Source organism: Urocitellus parryii, chromosome 1 (genome assembly GCF_045843805.1).
Source record: "Urocitellus parryii isolate mUroPar1 chromosome 1, mUroPar1.hap1, whole genome shotgun sequence".
In the NCBI taxonomy this organism is placed as follows: domain Eukaryota; kingdom Metazoa; phylum Chordata; class Mammalia; order Rodentia; family Sciuridae; genus Urocitellus; species Urocitellus parryii.
Window position 1 is genome coordinate 230,293,367 of NC_135531.1, and position 7,809 is coordinate 230,301,175.

A 7,809-nucleotide genomic window follows, 5' to 3' on the forward strand; every position below is an offset into this window, starting at 1 on the left:
GTGTATTTATAATGTATGGCTCTTCCTTTGAGAGTAATGCATTCTCACTTAGGGGTTAGGGCTCATCTTAATCAATTCCAGCTGCTACCAATACAATGGACTAGGTGACTTAAGCAACACATGTTTATTTCTCACAGTCCTGGAGGCTTCAAGATGAGAATATCAGCAGATTTAGTTCACACTTCCTGGTATGTAGAATGTTCATGTTCTCTTTGTCTCCTCACTTGGCAAAAAGCAGGAAGAAAGAAAGGAGAAAGGGAAGGAAGGCAGACAGGCAGGCAGGCAGGCTCTGGAGTCTCTTATAAAGGCACTAATTCTATTCAGGGCTCCACCCACATGACTTTATTTTCTCCCAAAGGCCCCACCTCCTACTACCATCTCAGTAGGGGTTAAAATTTCAACATACACACTTTATAAGGGATACAACATCCAGTCTATAACAGAACTGAATGTGTGTCATTCACCTTAGAGTTCGCAGTAGGAAGAAACTGTGGATTTTTTGAGGCTTGCTATATTCAGAACACTCCCAGAGAATGGTGGAAGGAAGATAATAAATCCATTGGCATTAGTAATGTGGACTTTTTGGGAACCTACTGCATCACCCATGTAAGCCAACATCTTCTACTATTTACACATCAATTGAAATTGTCTTATAATAAATCCTTGGGGAAATATCTTAGGAAAAGCTAGTCTTTGGAACCATTCCTACTTGGAAACTTGCTGTAAATCCTTTACTCCTGGCATTAGAAGATTAAATCATTTTTTAAGAAACAGAGTGAGGATTAATTCTTAGTGGCATAAATTAGCTCTATTTTTTTACATCTATTTTTAGCAGACCAAGGGCCACACAAATCAATGTTTTGATTAAGAAAACTATAATCTATCATTAGGGATGTGAGATTTAAAATTTTGCCTAATTAGTCCTATATATCACTAAATTTTCTCATAAAACCCTTTCAAAATATAAATGTGATATACAAATGTGCTATGCTATTTTTGTTTCAAATTATATAGATATAATATGCTATCAGTATTAAAAACAGATACACTTATCTTCATTTTTTCTTCACTTGATATAAAATATTATTTACAAGTTAGAACTTAACACTTCAAGGTCTTGTCCTAAGAGACACATTAAGCTTGTTGGTTTGTGTTTTCCTAGTTCTCTCTTCTCTATTTTTAAATTGGCCTTTTGTCCCTCATTTTTCTCTTTCACATGTGCCCTTGTTTTTTTACAAGATGTCAAAAGTGATGGTGAATAGCTCTACCAGGGTCAGTACTGAAGTGTCCTCTATTTTTATGTTCATCAGGACAAATTTCATCAAATCATAGACCTCAGAAATTTGTGCCCTAAGTACAGCACTTGCCTACCATATATGAGACCCTAGGTTCAGTCCCCAGCACTAAAAAAAAAAAAAAAAAAAAAAAAAAAAAAAAAAAAAAGAATTTTGTTCTGTAAAATTTGATTATAGTTTAAAATATGAAGTAGCCTTGGCTTTTTTGTTTTGAATGTTATATCTGTGGTTCTATTTAAAAACTGGATGCTTGTTCTATTTTATGGAATGAAGTGTTACCTGATTCTAGAATTAAAAATAAAGACAATTAAGCTCCTTTAAAAAAAGAGTCGAGTTGGGTGATTTGAATGAATGTCATTGTGTGAGATCTCAGATTCATGTAATCACTGGTATCAGATGGATTTTTATATTTTAAGACAATTCTAAATAAGGTAACTAAAGATTGACATAATTTTTCTCCTCTGTCAATTTATGCGTGTATTTTTCCCATTAGTGAACAAAGTGTCAACCTATGGGTGGATGCAAACACTTCAGACAAAGGTCTTTGATAGATGGCAAAAGAAAGAAAACAAAGCCATCTTATTACTTGGTAAAACAAAGCAACTTAACCGACATTTTTGTTAATAAAAATTAAGATTTAAATATGACTTTCATGCCATGCTCTCTACTAGTGAAAAGAAGTAGAAAGATTATGAAATTATGCAAAGGCATTTTTTCTATCCTATTTCAATAATCATTCTCTTTCCATAATTTCCACAACTACTTCTTTTTTTCTAATCTTTTCTTAGTCCTTACTTGCATTCTGATCTTTTCTAGATGAATGTATATTATGTGCCCAATGACAGAAATTTTCCCACCCTGTAATCTAAAAATCCACTTGTTCAGACTGATAAATTAGACTCTACAGATTAATTTTATGTTGTACATCTGACTAAATTGCCTTTCAAAAGGTACCATTTATACTCCCATAGCAGTATATTAGATTACCTGTTTTATATTGTTACCAACACTAAATTTTACAATTTTTTACAATCTTTGACAAATGACCAAAAACTATAGTATTTTTTCTAATTGCTGATTACTTATTAGATTTTTTACTATATAAGTCAATAATGTTCATTACAGAAAGGTAATATTAAAATATTTTTTAAAATAACATAACACACAAAGAACAGCATATAATCAACATGAACACATTATTTATACATATAGATATTTTTCTATTACAGCCTTTACTATTGATGCCACTTTATATTTGGTAGATATTGATATTTTTACTCATGTTCTTTTCTAGTTTTGTTTTGTTTTTTTTGTGTGTGGGGGGGGGCACTGAAGATTGGACGTAGGCCTCATACACTCAGGCAAACACTTTACCACTGAGACATGGCCAGCCTTTTAAATTTTTTTTTTAAATTTTGATACTGGGTCTTGCTAAGTTGCCTAAATTGAACTAGAACTTGTGATCCTCCTGCCTGAGGAGTAATTTTAAGTAACTGGGATTGTAGGTGTGTACCACCATATTCTCTAATAATTTTAAAATTTGTTTAATTTTATATTTTTATTTCTAATTATAGTAAAATCAACATTTCACCAAATGAGGGGTAGGATGAGTAGGACAAATACAGATATCTGGAGAATCACTATGATCTGGACAGTCAACACAATGTGTGTCTACTACATGTAGACAGGTTAATAGCTCTGTCTACTACACATTCAAACTGATAGCCAGAGTCTGACTTCATTACCTCAATAAAAATGTCTTCTCTTCCTCCTTTTTTCCATAAGAGGTGTGAATGAGATACTACTCTGACGAAAGATTTCCTTTATCTCAAGCTGCCTCTTCTTTTAGGTCCACTGGAGAGTCTGAGGCCTGCTATTTGATGAGAAGCATACTCTTATTTTAAAAGCATTCTTAACCAGAAATTGTGTATTCACCTGTAGCATTTCAAAATTTATATGTTTATACTCTTGCTCATGTTCTTCTCAATTCTGTCTTCTCTGAGAAGGTCAAATATTACATACCATCTGTTTCTGTGAACAGAAGTGTGCATTTTCTGACAAACAGAGCTTTTGTAACTAAGAAAATAAGACTATATTTTATAGTATTTTGTAGAATATCTATATTTTATAGTACTATGATTTAAAACTCCCATTCTAGAAAACCAAATTATATAGTTTATTTTTAAATGAAATTGACATTCATCTATTTCTATTGCCATATAGAAGTTCTATTTAAATATAAATATATATTTTATATATTTAAAAGAAAAAATATATTTTTACTTCCTGAAAAAGAATGAAACCAAATATTATGGCTTGGATCTGGAATGTCTCCCAAGACTCATGTATTGAAGGTTTGTCTCCTAGTTAGTGGGGGAGGGAGGATAATTGGGAGGTGAGAATTAACCTTACTTGGTCTGGTCTATTGATTTGACTGTGCTACTAAATTATAATTGCAGGGTTTGTTGTTGTTATTATTGTTTGTTTAAGAACTTTGAATCCATAGTCATAGTGACATTAATTTGAGAGGATTTTCTTTTGTTTTGCAGTGCAAGGGTCTTGCTTATATCAGGCAAGTTCTCTATCACTGAGGTACATCCCCAGCCCTGTGAAGTTTTTAATGCAGCAATTGGGGCTCATTAAAATTTTCTTATTTTTCTTTTTTTGTTGTTTGTTTGATTTTTGGTACTGGGGATTGAACCCAAAGGCTTATATATGTTAGGCAAACATTCTATCACTGACCTATAACCCCAAAACTTTTTATGTTTTGAGACAGGCTCTTGCTAATTTGCCCAAGGTGGCCTTGAACTTGTGATCCTTCTGCCTCAGCCTCCCAAGTAACTGAGATTACAGGGGTAAACCGCCTTGCCTTGCTAAGGTTTTCTTTTCATTTACTCTGAAACACTTTAAATAACTTGGGAATTATCTGTTTTCCTATGAATTTCCAGAAAAACTTCTGAGTCTGATGTATTTGTCAAGGGAAAGAGAATTAAGTATTTTCAGCTTTGTTTCTTCTGTGGTGATTGATCTGGAGTCAATTTTTCCAAGACATATTTTCTTGGGGATGGAATCATTAGTAAGATATCCTTATTGGTAAAACAGAGAATGTAACTTCTTTTCAAAGTCTATTCACCCTTTTGTTCCTGTTTCCAAACATAATAAAGTTATCTATAATAGGGGCAAGCAGAATTTCTTATGATTATTTTGCTTTTTCCTGCATAATTGATTATTTCCCACTTTTATTATTTCTTGTTCTGTGTATTTGTGCTTTCTCTAATTTTTTTGTTTAAGGTTACTCAACCACTTATATTTTGCTGTTAATTTTATTTTTCTTTAAAAATGATATTTTCCTCTATTTACTGGTTTTACTTTCTTGTTTCCTATAGCCATGCCTCCAATGAACCACTTCCTCCAGCCACACCCCACCTGCCTCCAGTCACCACCCAATTAATCCCATCAGGGATTAATTCACTGATTAAGTTAAGATTATAACCCAATTATTTCTCCTCCAAACCTTCTTGCATTATCTCACATGTGAGCTTTTGGGGGACCCCTCACATCCAAACCATAACAGGAGCTTTGTAGTGTGATATCTTCAGCTTTGTTCTTCTTACTCAAGATTACTCTGGCTATTTAGGGATTTTGTGGTTCAATATGAATTTTAGGAATTTTTTTCTATTAATGTAAAGAATATCATTGGAGTTTTTGTATGGATTGCATTGGATAGGGAGATCACTGGACACCTAGGACTCTGATGCCAAGGGGCAGCTGTTTGAGAACAGTGTAGACAGAGGTTGTCTATGGCAGCTGGATTGTCCCCGGCTGGATATGTGAGTATTAAGTCCCTCCCCTTCTGTGATAGATTAGAGCAGGAAGCAAGGAGAGTAGAGGTATAGGAACCAAGTTGGAGCCAGGGCCATATAATCCCACGCTGCCAAGTCATCTGGTTAGAACTATAAGCAATGTGAAAATTCTGAATCTTCTCCAGATCATTAAAAAGATCAGTTGTCAAGGTAGCAGATAGAACATATTTTATTGAGTAGTTCAAGTTTTTAAAAATCTTTTTGGTTTATAACTTGGAATATTTATGCATGTGATATATGAAACTCCATTCACCCAGATCTTAATGTAGCCTAGTGCAAGGGATGAGGAAATATTTGAGGCCAAGAGAACAGAGTTCTAGAACTTCCATTAATTAGTGTGTCCATGAGCAAATCACAACATTTCACTGCCTCAGCTTTCCCATATGACAAATGGAACTCTTATCTATGTATTTCATCAAGTGGCCATATGATAAAATGAGAAATTAAACTTGAAATATTATAGCTGAATAATGTTACATACAATTTGTATAACAATATATAATGCTTTTAGTATTTATTGATATACATATATGTTAGTATGTAACCTCTTTATACTCATATGAGGCAAAACATACTTAGATCTCTAGAACTAGTTTGATATTATGGTACAATCTCAAGAGTTTTATCAGCTTAAACATATCTTGACATTAACTTTGAGGGTATAAGCCAAGACCACTATAATACCTTTTTAAATTCTTTTTTTATAACTTTATTTTATTTATTCATTTGTTTTTTTAATGTGGTACTGATGATCTAACTCAATGCCTCACATGTGCTAAGCAAGCACTCTGCCACTGAACCACAACCCCAGCCTCATAATACTTTTGAGTGTTATTTAACCCATTGTTTTCCAGAATTTGCAAAGATTCAAATATAAAAACAAAAAAAAATTTTTGGACCCATTCTTGAAAGAATCTATTGATTGAGAAAAAATGCAGTAACCTAAATTTACTATCAACTTAGTCATATATCTAAGTGAATTATATTTTATTAATCAATTAATTGTATTTTAGTAATCCTATATACATTTGAAAAAGCATAAGTCACACTATATATGAGACAGGGGCTTTATGGATAGTATTTGTGTGCGTGTGGATTCTCAGACTATTGACTGATGTGGTTTTCAGAAGGTAGGTTGGTTTAAGATTCTTGTAGTGGGCACAAATTTATCACTGAATAAATGATTGAATTAAGCTATTCAAATATGTATTACTCATTCACAATTAGTCTAAAATCCACAGATTTTAGACAAAGAGCTGCCTTTATGAGGCTTATAATCAAGTGGAAGGAATAAGGCAAGTCTAAAACTGCGGGTAAGAAAAGCAGAATGTAGGAAGAGTGCTGGAAGTAGTTCTATGGGATTAGTGGTCACATTCTTGGCAGGAATCAGGAATAGTTTCACGAGGATCATGACACTTTGTGTTTCATCTCAAGAAGGATGAACTTTGGAAAATAAAGATAACCCAAATAGCTCTTTCCTGACTGAACCATGGAGGATGAGGAAGAGAAAAACCTCAAGCAACCTCAAGAAAAAGGGAAGGAATTTTGCAGAGGTGAAGGTAAAGTAACTGAGAAAACATTTGCCCAAATGATGCTTTAAAAGGCAAAGCCAAGCACTATCTCAAGGAATATAAGCAGGTGGACATAACTAAGATTAGAATGGCTAGGATATCAAAAAAAGCTGATAAATTGTGGTATAAAGGTGTATTAATAATTGCATTGCAAAAAAATGTAATGTACTCCTCTATTGTGATGTATGTAAGAAATAATGAAAAAAATAATTTTTTTAAAAAAAGAAAAGCTGAAACTTATATGTATCCAAATTAACACTTGTAATCAGGAACAGAAGTATTAGTAGTGTGAGTCCAAAGATTTATAAAGTGTTCCAGCTTCTTTCCCTTTGCCAGATCTTCAATGGCACCTTTGTTAAGCTCAACAAGGCTTCAATAACATGCTGCAGCATTGTGGAACCATATATTGCATGGGGATGCTTGAACCTGAAGTCAGTGAATGAACTAATCTATAAGTGTGAATATGGCAAAATCAATAAGAAAAAAATTGCTTTAACAGATAACACTTTGATTGTTCTGTCTGTTGGTATATGGCATCATCTTCCTGGAGGATCTGATTCATGAGCACTACACTGTTAGAAAACACTTGAAAGAAGTAAATAACTTCCTGTGGCCTTTCAAATTATCTTCTCCATGAGGTGGGATGAAGAAAAACACCACCCATTTTGTGGAAAGTGAAAATGCTAGCAACAGGGAAGACACAATCAACAGGCTTATTAGAAGGATGAACTAAGGGAAAGAAAAAGGAAGAAAGAAAGAAAGAGAGAGAGGAAAAAAGGAAGGAAGGAAGGAGGGAAGGAAGGAAAGAAAGAGGAAGAAAGGAAGGAAGGAAGCAGGGTGGGTGGGTAGGAGGGAGGGAGAGAGGGAGAGTGGGTGCCAACCCAAGCAACTTTTGTCTAGAGCTTTCTATGTAGGAGGTATTTTCTTTTTACTGTAACCACTCTTATGATTACCTTACTAGGTTTTAAAAGTCTTTCCCAATTCTTTTATAAAGGAAGAACCTGGAATTTTAACAGGTTCAGAAACATGTTCAGAGTCAACAAGTAGGAATTGGTAGTGGGTTCACAACCTCAGTCTTTC

At 33.8% G+C, this 7,809-nt stretch overlaps 1 pseudogene; it reads left to right on the plus strand.

Annotated features, from left to right (window-relative positions):
* Positions 1-6,647: 6,647 nt before the first annotated feature.
* Positions 6,648-7,462, plus strand: LOC113185070 (large ribosomal subunit protein uL30 pseudogene; annotated as a pseudogene).
* Positions 7,463-7,809: the final 347 nt, after the last annotated feature.